The sequence below is a fragment of the Eriocheir sinensis genome, chromosome 8 (assembly GCF_024679095.1).
Source record: "Eriocheir sinensis breed Jianghai 21 chromosome 8, ASM2467909v1, whole genome shotgun sequence".
Lineage (NCBI taxonomy): Eukaryota > Metazoa > Arthropoda > Malacostraca > Decapoda > Varunidae > Eriocheir > Eriocheir sinensis.
The window spans coordinates 4905408-4933275 of NC_066516.1; the positions used below are offsets into that span (position 1 = coordinate 4905408).

Below are 27868 nucleotides of genomic sequence, written 5' to 3' on the forward strand. Positions count from 1 at the left end.
CACCCATGATTCACATAAAACGTAAAATAATACATAAAACTAAAAGCACGTGTTTTAATCACGAATACGATTACAAACATATCACTGTTGAACAGATATGATTTGCTACACGTTTCTCCATGTTGGGGATAAGTGTAACGTCTATTAGCATAGTGAATACTGTTGGACGCCGCGAGGCAGGGAAGAATGAAGGGCTACGCGTAGAAGCCCCAAAGGAAGGCCGCCAGGCACATGACAACGATCGCCGAACCGTTCACCACGCTGTTGGGAGAAGCAGGATTTACATTTGAAGAATAACGAACAGCGGCCTGAGCTAGCTAACTTGACTAACATGGACGGCGTGATGCTCGTATGTGAGTCAACATAATCATAAGCAAATAATTCGTTAGCTTGTAGAAATACTTACTTTTTCCACGGTGCCTTTTCTACGAGAAACTCGGCAGCCTTTCTTGCCTTTTCCTCCGGTGTCAGGTCCTGTTCAGGGTCTTCCTCAGGTGCCGTGTCCTCAGGGTTCACGCCACACACACAGTTGAGGGCACGCCGCCAGGTAGGTAGATCTGGGGACAACAACATTTTTCAATACTCTGATGCGGAGATGATCTATTACGTCAGTGTGAGGCGATAAGGAAAGCGAAGATGTTTTCCTTGTCATAATTATATTTCTTTTCATAGAAGCTTCTCTGTGCTTTGACTTTTAAATCTTTAGGCACCAGTTTATTTATGGGGAGGCGGTGGCTGAGTGGTTAGCGTGCCGGCGCCGCGTCCGGGAGACAGGAGGGACGCGGGTTCGAATCCTGGCCGCCACACAGCTGGGATTTTTCAGTCACCGCCGAGTGGCCTAAGACTACCCACCACATGCTGCCTTAAGACCTCCTATCAACCCGGTCTCTTGATTACCTCTCCAAAGAGAGGCTCAAAGATGAGTTCCGGGGGGCAGTATGAGCCAAAACAAGATGGCGCCACTATAAACACTCGCCTGCGCCTCAACGGGCTGGGCCGACCATCAGGCCCCACCGGAGAAAAAGCCTAACGGCGCAATAGGCCACGACGTAAAAAAAAAAAAATTATCTTACAGTAGAAGGATATAAATTGCAAAGTAATAGTTCATGAATGCTATTACTCATTGAAAGGATGAAATCAACAACATTGCCATAGTAACGGTGTTGAGTACTTCAAATATTGGACTGTGGATTAAATTAGTAGGATCAGTTAAACACACACACACACACACACACACACACACAGCCCATTGCATTTGATGGAGGCAACACATGCAGGTCTTTGCAGAGACAGATTATGGGAGATTACCTGAAAACTAGGTATTACTCATGACAGAGTCGGCTCCTTAGAGCCTCACCCCTGGCGAGAAATGCACACAGAGGCGAGGCTAGCACAAATACATCGTAATTCAGTGAACATGTCACAGAGAGGCTATGGTACAAATGTCTTACTTTTGGCCGAAACAGTACCCTGGCTTCGCGGGGGCGGCACCCCAAACAGGAAGGGTATAAAGGATCTTTGTAGTTGAATATGAATATACCGAGTGCCTTTTTTGTCGAAAATTATAGAGAAGGCTATTAGACGGGAACATAATGAAAACGGGGCCTTCCCGCTACCGGGAGGAGAGCAGAAGGGTCTTACGTTTAGCGCCGCTGGTTAAAGCACTAGCAGTGTCACCATCCACTTTGGGCTGAATCTTGACCTTGTCATCAGGAAGCATCTCATTCCTCCATTCCCTGACGGACATACGAACCTCCGTACTGTGGCGGCTCCAGAAGGTTAGGCGGTACAACTGTAGAACGGAAAGTAGGTACACATATTATGGCGGAATGAAATGGGTGTTCATGCAGGCGTATTGGGACGGACCGGTGCTTATAGTCTTGTAATGTGATTGGAATAGATAATTTGTGCACAGTTGCCGGAATGGGAGGGTATGATTTTCTGAGGAGGGTGGGTGGGTGGGTGGGACGGAGTGGGTGAGATAGAGTGCATACTGAAAAAGACTTTTGTTTTGCAGTGGACTCTTAAGGGCCGATTATGAGGATGAGTGCGCTCTTGCAATAGAAAAGGGTGAATGGGGCGGGGTGGGGCATACTTACACACTTTTCAGGGATGGGCTCGGTGAGCAGCGACACGCCCACCGTCACCACCATGGTCAGCAGCAACAGGATACATCCGAAGTGGAGGTAATGCACGTTGCCAACGATCACTTTAATCCACTCTGGACGCCTGTCCTCTGATGCTGGCTCTGTCACGAAAGTATGCCACTGTCAACATTCATTGGCTCAAGGGCCAGTGCGACGGAGATGAGTAACGAGGCCACCCCCAGCTATTGCTTATTCCCACAACTTTACCTTTATCTGTGATTTTTACAATCTTGAAAAAATGACCAGCGAAAAATTACTTCCTCTGAAACTACGTTGGAAACGTTGCCATCTGGGCTGGGTTCTTAAGATGTATTTGTTCGTCTATTATCTGGATAAATATTGTTTCCTTGTAGATTACCACTCTAACTAAGATACCCTCGATGGTTTCAGGGCTTTTTGACTCCTGACGTACTGATAGATCTTTTACAGTGCTGTGTGGCACTTTGCGACTCACCTCCACAGGCAGGGATGGTGTAGGCAAACTCCATGACAAATCTAATGAGGCCGATGACCAGACCCACGATGAGACCCCAGAAGGCGCCCTGAAATAAACAGACATTTGTTATCAGACTCACAGTGTGCGCATCTTTACCCTCTAATGAGGGTAAGTAAAACCCTTGGCTAGATACAAAATCAATATACCTTACCGGCTCCGTAGTGCGTGGCCAGAAGATAGCAGGTAGATGGCGCAGATAGGCGGTGAAAGGAAGGAAGAGATGCTCTGAATGTAGATGAACAGCTGGCCACTGGCTGAACTCCTGGAGAACAATAGTAGCAACATTAGACAACCTGAGGTTGGGTCTCCTAGGGTTTGACTAATGATTTAGTATAAAAGATAAATAAATGGCTAATGTTAAAGAAAATCGACGATGTCTCATGCAGCGGAAAGCCTTACTGTATAATGGGAATCCATAGGATGGAGATCACCACCATGATGAGAACAAAGCCGCGACCCACAATCAATAACTCAACGTCAGTCGCCTGCTTGCGAATCCTCGTCCAAATGTCAATGGAAAAGATCGTGGAGGAGGAGTTGAAGATGGAAGTGAGAGAGGACATGAGGGCAGCCAGCATCACGGCCAACATTAGTCCAGAGAGACCTGAAAGACCGAAGTGTTTGTTTGCATTAGTTTTTCAGACTTTGAATGTGCCTTTTTTTACAATAAAGGAAGCAGCTCAAGGGCAAAAAAATAATGAGAAAGAAAGCCCGCTATTCGCTGCCCATATAATACAGAGTTTAGAAGAGTAGCCAAAAGAGAGGTCAATTTCGGGAGGAGAGGTGTCTCAATACTCTCCTCTTGAAAGAATTCAAGTCGTAGGCAGGAGGAAACACAGATGAAGGATTGTTCCCGAGTCTACCAATGTAAGGGATGAAAGAATGAAGATGCTGGTTTCCTCTTGCATAAGGGATTTGAACAGTATAGGGATGAGCAAGAGTAGGAAGCCGAGTGTAGCGGGGCCGCGGAAGGAGGGGAGGCATGCAGTTAGCAAGCTCAGAAAAGCAGTCATCCTGAAAATATAGATAGAAGATAGGAAGAGAGGCAACATGGCAGCGGAATTTAAGAGGTAGAAGATTGTCAGTAAGAGGAAGGGAGTTGAGAGAGCTGTGTGTGTGGAGACCCCATTACATATGATATGCATACTTCACACGAGGGAGGACAAGTCCCCTGTATATAGCATTTGGGAGGGAGAAGAGAATTGGCGGAGACGATATAGAGCGCCCAACCTCGAGGAAGCTGCTTTAGTACGAGAGATTTATGAAGTATCCAGTTGAGATTTTGAGTTAATGATAGACCGAGGATATTTATTGAAGATGATAAGAGCTGAGTGTTATCGAAGATTAGGGGATAGATGTTTGGAAGATTGTGTCGAGCTGACTGGTGGAGATATTGAGTTTTTTTAAGGCGTTGAAGGACACCACGTTCTTCTTGTCTCAATCGGAAATGATAATAAGGTCTGAGGTTAAGCGTTCTGCAGCCTCCAGCCTAGAATCATGTAGTTCCTGTTGGGAGGGTCTTTTGTCAAAAGATGTTGAGTAATGCAGAGTTCTCAGCGTAAGAGTGGATTGAAAGTCGTCAATGAACAACAGAAAGGAAGTGGGAGATAGGACAGAGCAATCTCGGATACCACTGCTGATAGGTTAAGGGGAAGAACAGTGACCGTCTACTTAGGCAGAGATAGATCGGCCAAAAAGTAAAATGGAGATGAAAGCAGAGAGAGAGAGAGAGAGAGAGAGAGAGAGAGAGAGAGAGAGAGAGAGAGAGAGAGAGAGAGAGAGAGAGAGAGAGAGAGAGAGAGAGAGAGAGAATCCGTAGGTGGGTAGTTTGGAAAGCAAAGATTTGTGTCAGATTGTCCAAAGCTTTCTGGATGTCTAAGGCAACAGCAAAAGTTTCACCGAAACGGCTAGGAGAGGATGGCCAGGAGTTAGTTAGGAAGGCAAGATCACCAATAGAACGCCTCTTGCGGAACACATGCTGGTGATCAGAAAGAAGGTCAGAAGTTGATAGATATTTAAGAACTTTCCTGTTAAGGATTGTTTCAAAAACATCTGAGAATTTGCCAGAGAGGGCATAGAAAACATAATTCTTAAGAATCTTAATAACAGGCATAGTGGAGTCAGAGGGGGATGAATAGGAGGAATATGCCCTGCATTATCGAGAGTGTAGTTTTTAAAGAAAGTCTGAGCGAAGAGTACAGCCTTAAAGGTAGATGTGAACAGCTGTGCTGCCATCAGGATTAAGGAGAAGTGAGTAAGATGAAGAAGTGAAATTGTTAAAGATATTTTTCGGCTAGGTGCCAGAAGTCTCTGAAAGAATTAGAAAAAGCAAGGTGTTGGCATTTACTATTGACGAAAGTGTTTTTTATTACAAAACTATAACACAATACAGCTGCTGCATCAGATACTGAACAAGTGTACCCAGTGTCACTTTTCGGGCTTCGGAGATTTCAAGAAAATGTTTACAGACTTTCTACTATAATATATCACAATCAGTGATGTATGAATACCGAAGTGTTCGAGAAAACTGACAAAATGTTTAAACAAATACCATCTGCAGATATTAAAAAAACAGCATATAAAGGCGTTGCCAGAAAAAAAAGTGGAAGAGAGAGAGAGAGAGAGAGAGAGAGAGAGAGAGAGAGAGAGAGAGAGAGAGAGAGAGAGAGAGAGAGAGAGAGAGAGAGAGAGACGCCTTTCTGCATTGTTTCATGGAATCTGTTATTCTGCTCCTTACCAGTCGGGAGAAGCTGGAGGACAAGCTCTACGTAAGCTATGTTAGTGCATCCTGCTCGGTTGTTGCAATACTTTTCGCACTCATCTGGGTCCACGCAGGCCACCTCATCCGTGAAGAGGATGCGCGAAGCCATGCCAGGGAAAACCAACATAAAGAGAGGCAGGAACTTCAGGGTACCTGCCAGAACGCAGCCAGCCTTGGCGTAAGTCATGTTCTTGCTGGAAAGCGTCCTCTGAACAATGACCTGCAAGACAGGAAAGACACTTGGGTGAGTGTGCAAAGTTAAACGTAGCACATAAAAGATCAGAAGTCAAAGGCAGCATTTTGTTAAATAACAAATGATACTGGAAGCATACAGAACAGGAAAATCTAACGCGTTGATAGAGTAGCGGCTAATATATCATATGTTTAGCATAGCCTACAAGCAGCACAAGGTGGGAACTGAAATATCGATTACCACTTCACACTTCTTCAGTGGTCGACTATCGAGGACTTTGATGCTTAGATTAGATATTATAATTTATTAGATAATGTTAGTTACTAGACTTAATTAGTGTAATTAGATGCTGAAGACCTTTCCTGTTAAGGATTATTTCAAAAGCTTTAGAGAGGCAAGAAAGCAGAGCTATAGGATGGTAGTGTGAAGGATTAGAGCGGTCACCCTTCTTAGGCACGGGTTGTGTGCAGTCGACCATCCCTCATATAATGATGTCCCTGGGGTAGGGTAATAAAGTGTGTGTGTGTGTGTGTGTGTGTGTGTGTGTGTGTGTGTGTGTGTGTGTGTGTGTTCGCAGCCCCGTAATTTTGGCAGATTTTTTTGGGGGGGGCTAGAGGGAATCATAGGTTCATGAGTAGGGGAGGGGAGGGGAGGAGGGCGATCGAAGAAAGCTGTGGGAATTTTTTTGAAAAATAATCACTTCTAGGGTCAATAGGCGCACCTAACATCACCATAGCCGATCCAGGATTAAGGACTTTCCCTAAGGTAGAGGGGGTAGCGTTATAATTGTATTTCGTAAAGAATCCTTATAACCAAAAACTAACTTAATTATGAGTATTCTTTTTCTTGAACACAACATTGAATAAACAACAGAACATTAATATGAAAATACATGCTGTAGCTCCGAGGACCAAGGCAGCATCTCCGGCCATTTTGAGGGTATCACATACCTTAAATGGCATATTTTTACTGCGCAAAGCAGGTGATGTCACTTATTGTGACTTCATAAGCTTTCATTTTTATCTATTTGTGTATATATCATGGTGGCAAAACTTAAATTACTAGTTTAATTTTTACCAGTGACACGAATTTGTGACTTTTTCACAATAGAATTTCACTCTAATAAGTGAATCAGACCCCACAGAAATATTACCAGTGTGTGCATGAATGAATACAAAGATAAGCACATACTTTGATTTAACTCCAGGATGTCTCGTGGATCATTAATAAATAAAAACAAATTATCCGGATAGGTTACTCCTTAGCCCGTTACCATCAATGGCCCCCCCAAAACAGTCCCTGCGCCAAGTTTGTTCCCCACATTTTGGTGATGTTAGGTGCGGCTATTTGAAAACATTGGGGGGCTATAGCCCCCATAGTTCCCCCAGAAATTACGGCCCTGTTGTGTGTGTGTGTGTGTGTGTGTGTGTGTGTGTAAGCCTCAGGTGGTATCACAAGTGTTCGTTCTCCAAAAGTTCAAAGCAAAAGTAGCCATAAGTAAATGTGACTATTTTTTATTGTATCGGTGCACAGCATATAGGTGACACGCGACAGGCGGCCCCCACAACTACTGCTACTGCTGCTGCCTCTACTACTACTACTACTACTACTACTACCACTACTACTACTACTACTACTACTACTACGCTACTAATACTGCTACTACTACAGTTACAACTATTACTGCTACCAACACCACCACCACCACCATCATCAATACTACTACCACTACTACGCACTTTGCTACTGCAAAAATAAAGAAATATAACAATGTCTATGATATAAATTATAACAACAAAAACAACAACAGCAATTATAATAATAAAGAAATAATATAATGATAGTGATGATAATAATGAAAATGATAAGAACAACAATAATAATAATAATAATAATAATAATAATAATAATAATAATAATAATGATGATGATGATGATTATACCAGTAACATTATTAATAATAATAATAATAATAATAATAATAATAATAATAATAATAATAATGAGAAGAAGAAGAAGAAAAAAAGACGAAGTGCTGATTCCTTATAATGATTATTAATCCACAATCACTTACACAGTCAGCACATCAAATCATTATCGCTAATGACACTGCATCACTACCACTGTTAACATCTTTAGCACACACACACACACACACACACGTTTCGAAAAGGTCTTGATCCATCTTTAGTCCGAATTTGATATTCGCTAAAGGGCAGGTTCCTTTTATCCGGGAGTAGTGGGAGTTTAGAGCTTCTGGATGGGTTTCATAATCACATTGTTATTCAAACAGACACTGATATCCTTTTCAGTATAGTCCAATAAGACAGTTACTGGTATCGCTTGCAAAAGTAGCAGAAGAAATATAAGAAAATATATATATTTTTTGTACTAGCTTATCTGTTATCATTGTATGCTGATACATTAGACATATCGTGATATATTATTTGCAACATCATAATATTTTTTAAACCTCGCATTTTTTATTAATCTATGACATTTATTTTTTAGTAGCCTACTATTGCTTTTAACTGTTATGTAATGTTTGTTAGTCCCCTCTATCTTCGCTGCACTGATTGAACATTTTTCCTTGAATGCCGCGGAAGGATGGACCACCGGAAAGTGACAAACCAATCCGGTAGTGTAGGAGATGGTTAAATCACTTATCTGTAGACTAATCTAGTTCGTCACCGTCTCCATTTACAACGACATATCTACTTGTTAAGTTTGTATCGGTGGTTAAACGTCATAATGTGAGTAAGCTTTTGTGAGAACATTAGTATTTTTTGACGGTTAGTTTTAACTATTCGTATGTTAGCAATAACTAAGTTACCACAATTGTGTTAATTGACACCACACGGCACAGATACCTGGTCGGTGCACCAGTACCACACAGAGGCTTGCGTTAGTCCAAACACTACCCCCGTCCACGGTAAGTCGGAACCCGTGATTGGCCGCAGCAGATTTAAGGCATAAGAGGGTGGGTAGGCATTGGGGCAAGTCACGTTATTGTGGTCGTAACGAAGGCGAGAGGGCGCCGCCTTCATGTAGCGTGTCATCAGCTGGTTGTAGCCACCGACTTCGTAGATTGCTATAATATAAATGGTAAAACGCATTGTTTTCACTTTGGTGATTGACGTTAGTCAGGAAAACTACAACGGAGAATGGAAGATCAACTGAAAGTGTAAGAGAACTTTCTTAACACACACACACACACACACACACACACACACACACACACACACACACGTCCCCATACGTGCCCGCACAGACAGATATAAGAAAAGTGCAATACCAACAATAGTGAAAATCCTAAACGCATGGACACTACTTTTAGGTTACTTTTAAGTTTGTAATTTTAGAATGATCTCCCTATATAATATGTATATTTTCAGCTCTCGAGCTGCTAATGCCTAAATAAACCGTATATTATTATTATTATTATTATTATTATTATTATTATTATTATTATTATTATTACACACACACACACACACACACACACACACACACACACACACACACACACACAACTACGGAATCATTATATAGCTGGCGATAAATTCTAGACGTCTTCAAAGAGGTCACCCACCTGGTCGGTGCACCAATACCAAATGCCGGAGATTGTAATGCCAAAGAGCATGCCGGGCCACGGCAGATCGGACTCTCCGGGCTTTGCAGACCTGAAGAAATGCATGGAGTAGCTCGGAGGTTCCCCGCAATTGACAGTGCCATCTTCAGAAAATCTTGTCTTGTTGGGAATGGCATAGAAGAAGTCCTCCACCATCGCCTCATATCCTCCCACCTCGTTGAACGCTTTGGAAGTTAGTAGTGTTAGTAAAAACTGACATGAATACAGACAACACAAGTTTTTAAAACAAGACAGTTTTTAAGTATTGTTAGTGAGGATGAACAGGTACTATATAGGGAAAGTCAACAACAATTTATCACACACACACACACACACACACACACACACACACACACACACACACACACGAGTACTCACCAATGCCCATAAGAGTCAGAGCGCCGAACAGCATGAGAATGGTTTGCACGAAATCGGTCCAGATGACTGCCGTAAGGCCCCCACTTATCGTGAACACGGCAGCTATGGCCAGCAGTATGAGGATGCTGATATAAAGCCATTCATCGGTGGTCTTTCCAATAGCTTGCTGAATGAACAGAGCTCCAGCATACAGATCGGCCTGCGGGAAACAAAACGAGTCACAAGACACTGTTGCGATAAGGAGTCACAACTGCGTCAAGATTGAGATTTCAAAGCAATGTATATTTACCGATATCTTGGTAAAGACAGAAAGAAGAAGAGCGAGGCAAGATAGGTAGACCCTGATGCGCTGGCCTCCGAACCTCTCTCTGAGGTACTCCGGCATGGTGAACACTCCTGAGGTCATGTACACAGGCACAAACAGCCATCCCAGCATCATCAGCACGAAGACTGCCTAAAATAGACGGTGGCACGTGGAAAAGGGTTATTAGGAAGTTCTGGAGAGTTCCGGTTTATAATATTATTTGAATAACATTCGCATACGGATATTTTGTCAATAAAAAAGGTTCCTTAGCCTGGGGAGAGAGAGAGAGAGAGAGAGAGAGAGAGAGAGAGAGACCAAAGAGACTTGCAGAGGAATAAAGATTTAAAAAGACATACAAACTGGCGGGGAAATACAGACATGCAGATATTAAGGCTTTATATTACAAGTGCACACATCGAAACCGAGTGAAGTCATTTACGTTTAATTCAAAGGCTCCAATGCCTATGCCGGACGCCGCTCCGGAGCCCGCCAGTCCGATGAAATGGCCAGACCCGATGTTGCTGGCGAAGAGTGAGGCGCCCACCTGCCGGGGAGGAGGGCGTATTATCTTACTCTCTCTCTCTCTCTCTCTCTCTCTCTCTCTCTCTCTTTCATAAGTGGCCACTGTCAGAGCAGTTAATGGGTATTGGGCGTCAGTCGGGGGGGGGTTCAATTCCCGTTTGGGTGTGGCTGTGATGCGAGGTTCCATCAGTCCTGCCTGAAGATCCGTCAATATGCAGCTCTACGCTTTTTAGTTGAGGGTGCTGGGTGGCGGTTGCGAATCCAGCTAGCACGTGATTAAGCAGTGGTAAATGACACACACACACACACACACACACACACACACACACACACACACACACACACACACTTACAGGGATCCAGTGCATGCTGCGGGATGCCAGGAAGTAGCCCGACATGCTGCTTCGCTTGGACCGCCATGACGACTGTGGGAGACACAGAAAGGACACAGTTAGGACTAACACTATTTCGTGGCTATTTCAAGAAAATAGTAAATGAATAATTACTGTACAAGATGAAGCTTCGTAATATAATCATATTTTTAATGACTATATATGCATGCTTGGGAGAAAAAAATGAAAGTGGAAAAATAGCTATATTGGGTTTATGCGTTCTCTTTCTATATTTCGTACTGGTAATTCCGTTCCGTTCCAAAGATTAATCCCCCTTAAGGAAACAGCCCTTGTCGTATCGACGGCCCGTTAAGAAGAGTAGAGTTGTAGCACTCTTGCGGGTGTAGAGGGGTCCACCCCGCCCAGCAGGGTGGGCACGGACGCCAGACGCAGCCCGTAGCAGGAGACGAAAGAGCAACTCAGCAGTCTACAGCTGGCTGAATTGCCAACCGACGACGCGGTCTGGCGTGTCACTACTGGTCAAAGTCTAAATATACCAAGTCAAGTCACTATGTCTTCAAAACTGCGACCAGCACGCGCAGGCCGGAGCAGCGGGATGACGTCACTTGAAGCCAGTTCACGGGTGACAAAAGTTGCGGCCGTGTGTGTTCTTTGGATGTGCATTCTCGTCTTCTTTCACCGCGCATTCAGGCAAGCCACTGACGAAAAAATATGCCTTTTTTATTGTGCTATGCGTGACTGTAATTCCAATGCCTACAAACGATGGTGTGGGGTGTGAGAGGGGGCATGTTGAAGTGATTGATTTAAATTAGTCCGCCTTTTTTCGTTTTCTCTAAATCCCTGTTTCTACATTCTCTAGTTTGGCTCCAAGCGACGTCACGCATAAGCCACGCCTCTGCCGTATCTCCTCCCACAAAGCTGCGTATGACTTGACTTGGTATATATCTTGGAAGAAAAATGGAAGAAGAGAGCATGACGTCACAGAAGTGAAGCAGTCTTAGCCTGGGCTTTGGTCCGCCTCCTCCTTCAAGTTCACCCATAACTCTTAAATCACTTCAATGTTTAGTTAACAATTCAGTCAAAACTAACATGGATTCAGAATCAGTTTGGGTGGACGTTTACAAAGGAAAAGAAAAACTAACTCTAGGAGTTATGTACAGGAATTAGGTAATGTACTCAGTGACCCACTAACCGACATCTTTAAGATGTCGGTAAATACTGGCTATGTGCCGAGCCTATGGAAAGTAGCTAATGTGACGCCGATTTTTAAAAAGGGGGACAGGTCAGTTGCTTCAAACTATCGCCCAATTAGCTTAACATCGGTTATAGGCAAGATGCTGGAGTCCATAATAGCCAGGAACATTCGGGAGCATTTAGAGAAACATAGCTTAATTCACGACTCGCAGCATGGGTTCACAAAAGGTAGGTCATGTCTCACCAATCTCTTGTCCTTCTACAATAAAGTATTTGAGGCGGTTGACAGAGATGAAAATTATGATGTAATCTATCTTGATTTTAGTAAAGCGTTTGACAAAGTTCCTCACCAACGACTGTTGCTTAAATTACAGGGTCACGGAGTAGAGGGTAAAGTTTTGAACTGGGTCAAGGCGTGGCTTAGCAATAGGAAGCAAAGATTGCAAATCAATGGTAAAAGATCTGACTGGGGATGTGTTACGATTGGGGTCCCACAAGGTTCGGTATTAGGTCCACTTTTGTTTATTATTTATATCAATGACTTAGATACAGGAATTAGTAGTGATGTTAGTAAATTTGCAGATGATACCAAGATCGGTAGAGTAATTGAGTCGGATCAGGACGCTAGTATTCTCCAGGGTGAACTCAACAGATTGTATGACTGGGCGGATAAATGGCAGATGGAGTTCAATGTAGGGAAGTGCAGTATTCTGAGTGTAGGTAGGAACAACCCCTCACATAACTATTGCTTAAATGACACTCTCATAAGCAGGTCTGGGTGCGAGAGGGATTTAGGGGTCTTAGTGAGCTCTGATCTCCGTCCAAGGGCACAATGCATTCAAGCTAGAAATCGAGCTAATAGGGTACTAGGATTTATTTCAAGGAGCGTAAGCAACAGAAGCCCCGAAGTCTTCCTCAAACTATATATAGCATTAGTTAGACCTCATCTTGACTATGCGGTTCAGTTCTGGTCACCTTACTATAGAATGGATATCAAAATGTTAGAATCGGTGCAGAGGAGGATGACTAAGATGATTCAGGGGTTGAGAACTTGTCATGCGAGGAGAGACTCAAACAGTTAAACTTGCATTCTCTAGAAAGACGAAGGGTGCGTGGAGACATGATCGAGGTTTATAAATGGATGAAGGGCTTTAATAAGGGAGACATTCATAAGGTTTTGTTGGTAAGAGAACCGGGTAGGACACGAAGTAATGGGTTTAAACTGGATAAATTCAGATTCAACAGGGACATAGGCAAAAATTGGTTTACTAACAGGGTGGTGGATGAGTGGAATAGGCTTAACAGTCATGTGGTGAGTGCTAATACAATCGTCACATTAAAAAATAGACTAGATAAATTCATGGACAGCGATATTAGGTGAGGTTCGATACACGGGAGCTTAGGGTCAAAGGAGTTGCCTCGTACAGGCCTACCGGCCTCTTGTAGACTCCTGCGTTCTTATGTTCTTATGTTATGTTCTTATGTTCATAACATTTCCCGGCTGGCGGGACGCGCGACACCCACACACCTCAACATTTTGCCTTCATGCCGGCTTGCTCTGCCTTTGGTTGCGCCCACAGAGGCGGGAATGACAGCATAACGTTTCATCGGTAAGAAAAATTATATTTGTGGTGAAGCATTATATAGGAGGCGAGACAACTGAGCTTGAAAAAGAGCGACACAAAAGAATGCGAATGATTCCTTGGTGGAAATTTTAAGAAAATCATCTGCAATTCATCTCCCATGGCTTTTACACACAAACAGGTCATATTTCTGGAATGTAGAGGTCTTTGGGTACTATCAGAAGTACAATGAACACAGTTATTTTGCAAAACATGTAGAATAAGAGTGTAGCCTAAACCTGGACAAGTTACCGAGTCGATTCAACCCACGGGCGCTCATTTGCCTGACAACGTTAATTCTCATTCTCTCAATCTTATTCTTTAATTCTTATTATCTCATTCTCATTCTCTCTTATTTTCTAATTCTTATTCTCTCATTCTCATTCTCTTTCATTCTCAAATTCTCATTCTCATTCTCTAATTCCTCATTATCATTCTCATTTTTCTAATTCTCATTCTCTCTCATTCCTCATCTCTCTCTCTCTCATTCTCATTCTCTCTCATTTTTTCTCTCATTCTCATTCTCTCATTCTCTTTATCTCTCATTCTCATTCTCTCATTCTCATTTTCTCTCATTCTCTCATTCTTATTCTTATTTCCTCTCTCATTCTCATTCTCTCATTAATTCTCATTCTCTCTCATTATCATTCTTATTCTCTCATTCTCATTCTCTCCTCTCTCATTCTCATCTCTCTCATTCTCATTCTCATTCTCTCATTCTCATTCTCTCCCTCTCTCATTCATTCTCATTTTTATTCTCTCATTCTCATTCTCTCTCCCTCGTTCTCATTCTCTCATTCTCTCATTAAATTCTCACTCTCATTCTCATTCTCTCGCTCATTCTCATTACCTCTCTCAATCTCATTCTCATTCTCATTACCTCTCTCAATCTCATTCTCATTCTCATTACCTCTCTCAATCTCATTCTCATTACCTCTCTCAATCTCATTCTCATTCTCATTACCTCTCTCAATCTCATTCTCATTACCTCTTTCAATCTCATTCTCATTCTCTCTCATTCTCATTCTCTAGCTCTCTCATTCCCATTCTCTCTCTCATTCTCATTCTCTCTCCTTCTCTCTCTCATTCTCATTCTCATTCTCTCATTCTCATTCTCTCCTCTCTTATTCTCATTCTCTCATTCTCTCTCATTCTCATTCTCATTCTCTCTCTCATTCTCTTTTTCTCTCTCTCTCTCTCTCTCTCTCTCTCTCTCTCTCTCACACACACACACACACACACACACACACACACTTTTTTTTCTTCTTCAACTCGAGGGAGCGAAAGATAATTGTTGAAAGGAGGCTGTAATTTGTCATGTAGCCTCTCTTGGCAATGCAGTTTGACCAACTCGAAGGATGTTTTGATAGCTCGATTCCAAGTTTGTCGTTGAGCCGTCACAAAATAGCCTGTTTTTCTGCCCTTTGGATGCGATTTGGACACGTTCTAGTTTTTTGCTTAGAACTTTTATTTATTTATTTAGTGCTTTCCAATGTTTTTATTATTAATCTGTATTAATAGAGCTTTCATTTGCCACCGACCACGCCTTCCTAGCTTCAGTAGTTTTTGCTCGACCTTGACCAGAAGTCGCGACGAAAATTCGCCGAATCTGACTCATTTCACGCGCCGCGACGAAAACTTTACTGACGCCAAAAATCAATATATCTGCATAAAAACTCATATATGAACACTTCAATATGTTTACTATCTTGTATTAAAATAATTTTATGATATCTATATAAAAAATTACTATTTTTATATAATCATTTCACTATATAAATCAACCTATATTAAGCGCCTTACTATACATGTTATTTCTCATATTATTTAGTATTCTACCCTATTTCTTCCCATTTATGAATAATACATTTAATTTGCTTTTTTTATACCAAATATATATGTATATATGTATGTATGTATATGTATGTGTGTATATATATATATATATATATATATATATATATATATCTATATATATATATATATATATATATATATATATATATATATATATATATATATATATATATATATATATATATATATATATATATATATATATATATATATATATATATATATATATATATATATATATATATATATATATATATATATATATATATATATATATATATATATATATATATATATATATATATATATATATATATATATATATATATATATATATATATATATATATATATATATATATATATATATATATATATATATATATATATATATATATATATATATATATATATATATATATATATATATATATATATATATATATATATATATATATATATATATATATATATAGTATGGGTTTTCCGCAAGGGGCGTTCTACTGGTGATCTCTAGCCTTCTTAACTGACTCTTGGTCATCCTCTCTTAGCCGTTTCGGTGAAACTTTTGCTATTGCGCTGGACATATCAAAAGCTTTTGATAGGGTCTGGCACAAATCTTTGCGTGCTCAACTACCTCCTACGGTTTCTATCCTTCTCTCTGTACCTTTATCTCCAGTTTCCTTTCTGACCGTTCTATTTCTGCCGTGGTAGACGGTCACTGTTCTTCCTAAATCTATTAACAGTGGTGTCCCACAGGGTTCTGTCCTATCTCCCACTCTTTTCTGTTGTTCATTGATGATCTTCTTTCCAAAACGAACTGTCCTATCCATTCCTACGCCGATGATTCCACTCTGCATTACTCAACTTCTTTTAATAGAAGACCCACCTTCAGGAACTTAACGACTCAAGGATGGAGGCTGCAGAACGCTTAGCGTCAGACCTTACTATTATTTCCGATTTGGGCAAGAAGAACCTGGTGTCCTTCAACTCCTCAAAACACAGTTTCTCCACCTATCCACTGACACAATCCTCCAAACAACTATCCCTATTCTTTGACAACACCCAGCTATCACCTTCCTCAACACTAAACATCCTTGGTCTATCCTTAACTCAAACTGTCGTCTGGAAACCTCATATCTCCTCTCTTACTAAATCAATTTCCTCGAGGATGGGCGTTCAGTACCGTCTCCACCAGTTTTTCCCCCCCTCCCAGATGCTATCCATATACGAGGACCTTGTCCGCCCTCGTATGGAGTATGCATCTCATGTGTGGGGGGACTCTACACACAGCTCTTCTGGACAGAGTGGAGGCTAAGGCTCTTCGTCTCATCAGCTCTCCTCCTCATACTGATAGTCTTCTACCTCTTAAATTCCGCCGCAATGTTGCCCCTCTTTCTATCTTCTATCGATATTTCCACGCTGACTGCTCTTCTGAACTTGCTAATTGCATGCCTCCCCCACTCCCGCGGCCCCGCTGCACTCGACTTTCTACTCATGCTCATCCCTATACTGTCCAAACCCCTTATGCAAGAGTTAACCAGCATCTTCACTCTTTCATCCCTCACGCTGGTAAACTCTGGAACAATCTTCCTTCATCTGTATTTCCTCCTGCCTACGACTTGAACTCTTTCAAGAGGAGGGTATCAGGACACCTCTCCTTCCGTATTTGATCTTGCTTTCGGCCACCTCTTTTGTATCTTTTTTAGGAGCAGCGAGTAACGGGCTTTTTTTATTATTATTTTTTTTTTGTGCTCTTGAGCTGCCGCCTTTGATGTAAAAAAAATAATATTATATATATATATATATATATATATATATATATATATATATATATATATATATATATATATATATATAAATTTTATTGCTGATTATTAATCTGTGTTAATAGAATTTTCATTTGCCAACAACCACGCCTTCCTAGGTTCTGTAGATTTTGCTCGAGCTTGACCAGAAGTCGCGACGAATTTTCGCCGAATCTGACTCATTTCACGCGCCGCAACGAAACTCTCTCTTTTTCGTTGCGGCGCGTGAAATGAGTCAGATTCGGCGAAAATTCGTCGCGACTTCTGGTCAAGCTCGAGCAAAATCTACTGAAGCTAGGAAGGCGTGGTTGTTGGCAAATGAAAATTCTATTAACACAGATTAATAATCAGCAAAAAAATTTGAAAGCACTAAATAAAATAAAAAAAGTTATAAGCAAAAAACTAGGACGTGTCCAAATCGCGGCAAAAGGGCTGAAAAACAGGCTATTTTGTGACGGCTCGACGACAAACTTAAATCGAGCTTACAAAACATCCTTCGAGCTGGTCAAACTACATTGCCAAGAGGGGCTACCTTCCAAATTACAGGCTTCTAGAGGCAATAGCAATGCCACACTAGACAAAAACGGCAGTGTCTGGAGCTCGTCAAAATCGCTCTCACAAGGGTTTACGTTTCGAGCTCTAGCGACGAAACTGCTGGGAGTAGGGAAATATTACTCATCATATTGGAAAGCATATTGGTAGGGCTACTACTACTACTACTACTACTACTGCTGCTGCTGATGATGATGATGATGATGATGATGATGATGATGATGATGATGTTATTGTTGCTATTACTACTACTACTACTACTACTACTACTACTACTACTACTACCACTGTTACTAATACTATTAATACTACCATACTCATACTACTACTAATGATAATACGCTTCCTCCTCCTCCTCCTCCTTCTCCTTTTTCTTTTCATACGTCTCCTCCTCCTTCTCCTCCTTCTCCACCTTAATTCCTGTAGGAGTTATCACGCCTGGAAGTGACCTGACCTATAATGTGTTTCTTATCATGTCTTTTTTGTGGCCTTATTGTCCATCCAGTCGCCCGATAAGTCAGTGTAGATCCTTTGAGTGATATAAGATGACCCTCAAGCTTCATCACGGCCTGCCTTAGTGCTGAGATTCCTTATTTGTACTGAGTCTTCTGACTGCAAACGGTTTATTATGTTTTTTTTTTTTTTTTTTAACTTGTCTCTTTTATGCCTGAAACACGCGAATCACTGTAAAAAAGCATACAACAAAGCCAACACTATGCTCGGGTTCATAACGAGGAACTTCGAGTGTAAAACGCCATACGTGATGCTATCCTTGTATAATTCCATGGTAAGACCGCACCTCGAGTATGCAGTACAGTTCTGGTCTCCTAATTACAGAAAGGACATTGCTTTATTGGAAAGGATTCAACGACGCGCCACAAAGATGATTCCAACCTTAAGGGCTCAACCGTACGAGGAACGACTCAAGCGACTCAATCTCTTTACATTGGAGAAGACGCCTACGAGGGATATGATTCAAGTTTTCAAGTATCTGAAAAAATTCAATAACGTCGATTACTCCAAATTCTTTGAACTGCAAACCAACTCAAGAACTAGAAATAACGGTTTACCCATTCAGTCTAGTCGATGTAACACAGACATCGGAAGGAGTTTCTTTTCAAACCGAGTCATCCGTCACTGGAACAATCTTCCTTCAGAAGTAGTAAATGCGAATACTATCAACTCCTTCAAATATAGAATCGACCGTCACTTCGCTGCGTCGGGAGTAAACTGAATATTGAGGTGTCTTCATCTGTTCCTCAATATCGAGGTGCTTTCATCTGCTCCTCAATGTCGAGGTGCTTTCATCTGCTCCCCAGGCCCCAAGTGGCTGTCGAGCAGATTAAATCACCTAAGCGGGCAACCTCGTAATGAGCCAACAGGCTTTCTGTTGCCTGCCTTTCCATGTTTCCATGTTTCCATGTCCATACTAAGCTTCTGCTGCACATCTAATATTTTTATTTATTTATCTGTCACCCTGTGTTGGCCGTTTTCCTACAATAATATCGGTAAACGTTTTCTTACACATCCTGTTATTGTTTAAATTACTTTTTTTCCTTGATCCTGGGATTGTTTTAATGTCAAAGGGAACGTTTCATACTAGCCTACTTTTATTACTGCCTCTTTCTAATCTACTAAATGCTGAATGAACTTTTGCTACTACTACTACTACTACTACTACTACTACTACTACTACTACTACTACTACTACTACTACTACTACTACTACTACTACTACTACTACTACTACTACTACTACTACTACTACTACTACTACTACAACTGCTACTGCTACTGCAACTGCAACTGCTACTGCAACTGCAACTACTACTACTACTACTACTGCAACTACTTCTACTGCTATTTTTTTTTTTACGGGCCTCCATCTATTAGAGTTGCGTTTTGAGCGGTATATTCTCTCATATCCTTTCACAAAGCAATTCATTGGCCCCACCCCGCCAATGACTGTGGCCGACAACCATCTTTATTTAATATTAGAAACTTTACTTAACATTTTATTTTCTACTACTACTACTACTACTACTACTACTATTACGACTACTATTTTTTTTTTTACTACATAAATGATACCTCCACCCATGTTTATTTTCCCAACACATAATCATGGAGGGCTCCATAGCTTGGAGGTCATTAGCCCCAACTCTGTTCGCTAATGACTGTGGCATCCAACCATATCACTAATACTACCTAGCACTAAATTCCCTATCACCTATTACGTCCAGATCCCCCTTTCCTTAACTACTCAAGTCACTCCCGACCAACCCTAACTACTACTACTACTTCTACTTCTACTACTACTACTACTACTACTACTACTACTACTACTACTACTACTACTACTACTACTACTACTACCACCACCTATTACTATTACTATTATTATTGCTATTAATACTAATATTACTACTACTACTACTACTACTACTACTACTGCTACTACAACAACTACTGCTACTACTACTACTACTACATAAATGATACCTCCACCCATGTTTATTTTCCCGACACATAATCATGGAGGGCTCCATAGCTTGGAGGTCATTAGCCCCAACTCTGTTCGCTAATGACTGTGGCATCCAACCATATCACTAATACTACCTGACTACTACTACTACTACTACTACTACTACTACTACTACTACTACTACTACTACTACTACTACTACTACTACTACTACTACTACGGGCATCCATCTATTAGAGTTGCGTTGTGAGCGGTATATTCTCTCATATCCTTTCACAAAGCAATTCATTGGCCCCACCCCGCCAATGACTGTGGCCGACAACCATCTACTACTACCATTACCACTACTACTACTACTACTACTACTACTACTACTACTACTACTACTACTACTACTACTACTACTACTACTACTACTTCCAGTAATTATAATAATAATAATAATAATAATAATAATAATAATAATAATAATAATAATAATAATAATAATAATAATAATAATAATAATAATAATAATAATAATAAAGCTATTAATATCATATTATTATTATTATTATTATTATTATTATTATTATTATTATTATTATTATTATTATTATTATTATTATTATTATTGTTATCAGTAATTATATTATCGTCATCATCATCATCATCATCATCATCATCATCATCATCATCCTAATTACCACCACTTAATTATTATTTCCTTATTATATCCACTGCTCCACTTCATGAACATGGGAGTTCATAAGTCTAACATGAAACGCTCCACGGTTTACTTGGACTCCACGAGAGAGACTGGTATGTGTGGTGTTCATGCTGAAGGGTTGTTTACCGCCCTGCAAGCGAGAAAACTTTATTTAATGGTGGAGGACAGGGAGATGAACGTTTTTTTATCGGTTTCCGGTTGACCAGTCTCTTGGTATTCCACATTTTCAAAGCTTATCTCCCTTGATTGTCTTTTTCCTGTTTATTATATCAGTGAAACGGTCTCGTAGCATAGTCATCGTTCAGTTTTTTCCTTAATTATTATGATAAGATTGTGAATCCAGTCCACTGGCCTTCCAATCTACTTTGGTTTGTCCGCTTAGAGTAATTAATCAATCAGTCAATGGGGGCATACGCCTTGGGCGTGCCGCCTCGTCCACCCTTAAGACAGTAAGGAAGATAGATTAGACATACTGTATGGTGTCCAGGCCACTCAACATTGAGTCTATTAGCGGGTAACTGAGGAGTCCAGGCAATGTCACCTGGTCACCCTGATGTCTCGGAGAAGTCTTTGTTCCTGCTTCACCGTAGATACAAAGGCAATTTTTCAGCTTAGTGGCTCCCTAGGTTTTAACAGGTATGGGGTTGAGATAGTTTAGATATCGAAGTTCTGAAGTCTTAAGGTCATTTATGGACAACCCCATGATGCGCTGCACCTCAGTATACGCATAGTGATAGCAACTATACAGGCGCCCAACCTTAGGCATCTGCCACCTTCCTCTTGTAAACGTTTCTATTATATATTCATTTGGATGCCTAACAGTGTAAATGTGAAACAAATTCAAGTGTACTTTGTGAGTAAAGGAAAACGTATGCTTCGATTCTGAAAATGAATAAAAAAAAAAAATTATGCATGTACGCTTATATCCCAAAGCTCTCATCGTGAAGGACGTGGCCGTGGCGTCGGGACTTCCCATTGCTTCCCCAGGAATCCCCAGCAGGATGTTACCTGGATCGCTTACGTGTGATGATGTATGGTTGACAGCTACCGTTTTCAGGCTTAGGACTGTCCCTGTCATGTTCGAACACGTTAACTGATGGCCATGTGTGACTAAACATTTTTCATCCTTAAAGTAGCGATAGACGATTACAAGTTGTTTACCACCTCTGGAGACTTACAGGTGGTCAGGATGTTGTGCCGTCCCAGGGGATGTTTATCCGTCGGGGAAGCTCCGTGTCCACACATTACATTTGTCAATTAACTGCGAGAATATCCCCAGCCAGTAGCTGCTTCAGCATTTATGGCTTACCATCAGTTATGATCACGGGTTCCCGAGTCAAGAATATACCGACAAGCTTTGCTCGAGTGTTTACAAGAAGGGATGGGTGGTGTGCCCACGCCTGTGGCGCAGCTGTAGGGGCGATAAACATCCAGAGTAAAAGATGTAACAGGCACGCACACTGTCCGGAGAGGTGGATGGAAAGGGATAGGTAGACACATCTTTACTTATCAAAACTTAATTAAGTTAAATATTACAAATTAAAGACAGCATGTCTAAAATGTGTGTAGAGCACGAGTATACCAACGACGTTAAAGTAATGGACTCATATCAAAGTTAACTGGATTTTCGATGAAAAAGAAACTGTAAAAAAAAATCAGAGTCGCAGATGTCTTCCCAAGTGATTCTGAAGAAAACTAAAAAGAAATGATCGAAGAATTCCACAAAGAGGGGGAAGTCTGAGACTAAGACTGAAAATGAATATGAAGGAAACAAAAGTCATGTTAGAATTAGTTGGCTATAGAACAAGTAATGATCGATAACGAAACACGTGGGAGAGCAGAGTAATACACATATCTAGTAGAAATAATGAATTAATGGAAATCCAACCCACGAAAAAATAATTTAGAAAGAGAATGAATAAAATGGAGTGCTTTGAGTTAACAAAATATTATAATTATTGAATAGTAACCTAGTATACCCTCCCTGAAGAGAGGGGTGTGCAATGAATGTATTCTGCCAGTCCTAACATACTGATCAGAAACTTGTCATAGACACACGGAGTGACAAACCAAGAAATTTCAGCATAAATAGCTAAAGAACTTAAAAAAGAGAAATGAGTTTTAAAGTTACCAAAAATTACGTAAATCTCTATTGCAAGGCTAAATCCCCAGCAGCGATGGAGCAATTGGCCAGGGCGGCAACGGCGACCAGACCTCCTCCAATTTAGGGGATTTAACAACGTTTGGGTACTATTACATCAACTATGAAATCTGACCCTGGCAACGAACAGTCTTAGGATTCCGGCAAGTGAAAACAAATTTGTTATATTGCTAAAAGCCAACTCCATTAATACACTATGCATGACTTTCATACATTATGAAAAAGCATGTACCCAGCTAAAACGTCAACAGTCATACAGGCACTGAGGAGGCAGAACGTAGGTGAGCCTACATAAAGTTGTTGAAAAATGTATAGGCCTTTTGAAACAGCACGGCAACAACTAAATTCCATAAAAAAGTGAGAAGATTCCACTAAGAAGAAAGGAGTTAAGGAAGGCGACACACTATCTCCGAAATTATTTACGACTTGCTTAGAATAAATATTTAAGAAGTTAGTGAGATACATAGGAATCAAGATAGGCATTGAATATTTCCTTGGAGTAGTGGTTAGTGTACCTGGCTACGACTCTGCGGGCCCGGGTTCGAATCACGGGTGAAATTAAAGCATTTTGAGGAGCGGGATGGTGTACACTAACATCAGACACAGAGAGAGGAAGATAACGTTGGGAAAGGCTCTTGTCCCGCAGTGGAACAATAATTACTGAAGTGGACAACATTATGGTTACCATGTTAAAATAATAGTCATCATCACTGCTATAGTCATTATTATTTTTGTTAATATTATCATTACTATTGTCATCTTCGAGGTTTATAATAATGAATGTAATAATAATAAACACTTGCCTGCGCCACAAGGGGCTGGGGCCGACCATCAGGCCCTATCAAGAGAGCTATAGGCGAAAACGTAAAATAAATAAATAAATAGATAAATAATAATAATAATAATAATAATAATAATAATAATAATAATAATAATAATAATAATAATAATAATGCTTGTAATAATGAAAAAAAATAATAACAAATAATAACATTACTATCAACAATATTATTTTTCATTATTATTAATATTAATATAATTATTATTATTATTATTATTATTATTATTATTATTATTATTATTATTATTATTATTATTATTATTATTATTATTACTAATATTAGGTGTATTGTTATTACTATTATCAAGTCAACAAATTATATGAAATGTATGGTCACCTACAATGGGGTATATTCATTCTTAGCAGGTGTCACCAGTGACCGAGTATCAGGGCCCACGAAGCTTGAACTATTCTTTCAATTATCCTAAATTACCTGTGTTTCTCTGAGATTTGTAACAATTACACTTCAATACAGCAAGTGATACTTTTGTTAACAAAAATGTTGTTGATCATTCTCGTTGTTTAATTTATTGGTAAACGAGAGAAAATAAATGACCGATGCAAGGTTCTATTTAAAAATCTTTCCTGCATGAAAGCCCTTCGAAATCAAGCAGCATTGAGCTTTTAAAAAAAATTATATCTATATTACAATATTTGTTGTGTACCTGCTTTGGGTGTATCAGTCTCGCCTTTGACGGAATTTATCAAAAACCTTAAAAAGTCAAGCGTCTCGACAGAAACCGTAGCATCCATTGTTTGATCTTCCGGGGGGACGCTGGCTTCAGCTTCCAGTGTTACGCTCCGCCCTCAACCTCTGACCTCAAACCCCATCACCATTGACCTGCCCACCCTCTTCATGGCGGCAGGCATCCACATAAGGTCTTGGTCCACCCCAAATAAAATGCAGCAGTCATTTGAGGGTGGAGTGTAGTAAGTTGGAAGCGGACCCAAACACTTAATAAATTCCGTCAGAGGCGAGACTAATGCACACAATGCAGGTACTCAGCAAATATTGTAATACAAATATAATTTTTCTAAAAATTCAGTTCTGCTTGATTTCGCAAGGCTTTCATGCAAGAAAGGATTTTAAAGAGGAAAAACCTGCATCGGTCATTCACTTACTCTCGTTTACCAATAATCAAAACAAAGAGAATGCTCAACTACATTTTTATTATCAACAGTATCACTTATTGTATGAAGCGTTAATTGTTACAAGTCCCAGGGAAACACTAGTAATTTATGATAATTGAAAGAATAGTTCAAGCTTCTTGGGCCCTGAGACCAGGTCGCTGGTGACACCCACTGGCTGGCAACTCTGTAGACCTTGCCTTCCCTTCGTCTCTCCCGCAGACCTTCGTTCCAAAAATGCTAGTGACTATAGGTACGAACCGCCCTTCCCTTCGATCTTCGTCGCTAAACCTTCGTGGCTCTTGGTACGGGCCTCAGTGAATATACATACCTCATTGGAAATCACAAACAAATGCAGCCAGAGTTACCGTGACAGACTGTAAGCTTTAAAGTATTTTGAGGAAATGGATTCTCATCAGTTGTTAATAAATTTCTGATTTTTCGTATTATAATAAATTAAATGTTCTACGATATACGCTATTGAAAAATTATATATAAAATATATGTCCAAGGCTAGTGTTTCAGCGGCGTGAAGTCTAAATCTCTTCCCACCCTGAAGCGACTGATTCTTGCCGGAACATATTTTTGATTTTGATTATTCAAATATAAAGTTGCGTGGACTATAGACTTTTTGAGATATAATTAGATATAATTCTTTACACACACACACACACACACACACACACACACACACACACACACACACACACACACACATATACACATTCCTCTGATAGCTTAGTCGGTAAAGCGCTGCGCTGCCAGGCTTCTCGGCCTGACAGGCGGCGGTTCGAGCCCCGCTCAGGCCCATTTTTTTCCGCTGACTAGGAGTGGTTACTGTCCCCCTTTGAGCAAGGGGGATGAGGTGTGTGCTGTGTGCTGTGTGAGGTCCTGACCGTACCCAAACATCGATTAATGAGCCTTGCAGTTGCTCTAATTGGGAGGGTACTTGCTGGTGATTGCGGGTCCAATTCGTGATCAGGCCGTGGCGAAATACACACACCAGTCCGATAACTCAGTGGATAAAGCTCTGCCCTGTCAGACTCCGGACTGGTAGACTAGGTTCGGACCCCGCTCAAGTCAGGATTTTCCCGCTGACAAGGAGTGGTTACTGTCCCCTTTTGAGCAAGAGTGATGGGGTGGTGTGGTGTGTGAGGTCCTGGCAGTACCCAGAGATCGACTGTAATGACCTTGCTCTAATCGGGAGGGTGCTTGCTGACGATGGCGAGTCTCTCTCTCTCTCTCTCTCAACTGTTTTTGTAGCATGCAACTGGAAAATTAGAAGAGGTCTTTCATGTTTTACTACTCTTTAACATTGCAATTAAAAAGCATGTTGGAGAAGCTGCATTTTGCCTCTTACAGATTGTATGAATATTTTGCTAAATCCATCTCTAAATCTATCTATAATTCCTTTTCAAACTCATATATGTATATACGGATAGAATTACTGGAATAAACATACTGAAAAGCTAAAAAAAAAAAAAAAATTGTGGTCAAACCAAAAAAAACTGGTTTAAACAAAAAAAAAAAAAAACTGGTTTAAACCAAAAAAAAAAGGTTTAAAAACCATTGGTTTTTGCCAACCCTTGTTTTTCTCTCTCTCTCTCTCTCTCTCTCTCTCTCTCTCTCTCTCTCTCTCTCTCTCTCTCTCTCTCTCTCTCTCTCTCTCTCTCTCTCTCTCTCTCTCTCTCTCTCTCTCTCTCTCTCTCTGTGCGCGTGCGTGCGTGTGTATGTGTGTGTGTGTGTGTGGAGCGTTAACATCCGCGCATAACCTTGAAATCAGTGCAGGGACTAAGACAAGTGTTCCACAGGCTAATGGTAAGGGGGGGAAGCTGTACACCATGAACATAAATAAAACTCGAACGTATACGGACAGAAACTGGTAAACCAACACTCGGAAAGGCACCAAAGCTTGCGAAATAGACATTCTCCTTAATGTGTTTTTTTCTTCTCAGTTACGGCTGAATACTGACTGGAAATTATCGTAACTCGTTGCGTCCTTAAATTTACATAATTACTGACACAATAAAAAAAAAAAAATATGGAGGCTGTTTTGATAGCAAGCCCAAGTCGCACCAACAGCCCTACACAGTTTTTTTTCTTGACTAGTCTTGTTTTGGGGCACTACGCGCCCTTAATCCTTCCCGAAGTCTGTGTCATTCGATTAAAACCGGCAGCGTATCTAACCAAACATTATTGTTGTTTTATCTATACTTTTTTTTTTAATTTTCCAATATCACCGTTTCTTAAAACTTTCTTTTTTATCATTACCTAAACCAGTAGAGTGTCAGTGCATCGCTTGCTAATGTCATGGCATGGTCAAGGAGACAGTGGCGGTGACCCTGTGCAAAGAGACACAAAGTTGCGTCCTCACCAAGGAATATAAGGAACTCGTGGCCTTTTGATCTCCATGGGTGAATTGACATTCTCTTAGCCGCTTATGTCCGTGCTACACTGCATAGGTACCCACCTGAAAAGAAGAAAAGAAAATGACGGAAATACTTACGAAAAGGCCAACAGCCAGGACGAAGACGAAGTACAAGACAACTACCAGAATGTCTGGCCACTTCATAGGCATTTTCTCCCCCGTCTCATCCGCCATGTTGCCGAGCTGCTGCCGAGAGTCTCTCGAGTACTGTAACTTGCACTCCCTTCTTGGTGAATGCCGCGCCGTACACTGCTTATGCTCGTCGCTAGTCCCTGCTCACCCGTAACTCGCTGCTGTTG

At 40.7% G+C, this 27868-nt stretch overlaps 1 pseudogene across 1 annotated transcript; it reads right to left on the minus strand.

Annotated features, from left to right (window-relative positions):
• Positions 1-40: 40 nt before the first annotated feature.
• LOC126995395 (sodium/glucose cotransporter 4-like) lies at positions 41-27868 on the minus strand (annotated as a pseudogene). The gene is made up of 14 exons (XR_007750295.1): positions 27648-27868; positions 10786-10857; positions 10350-10454; positions 9896-10060; positions 9607-9805; positions 9190-9413; positions 5381-5624; positions 3043-3247; positions 2795-2905; positions 2602-2689; positions 2100-2248; positions 1642-1792; positions 407-557; positions 41-261 (listed from the first exon to the last, which is right to left on the minus strand). The product of XR_007750295.1 is annotated as a sodium/glucose cotransporter 4-like (transcript).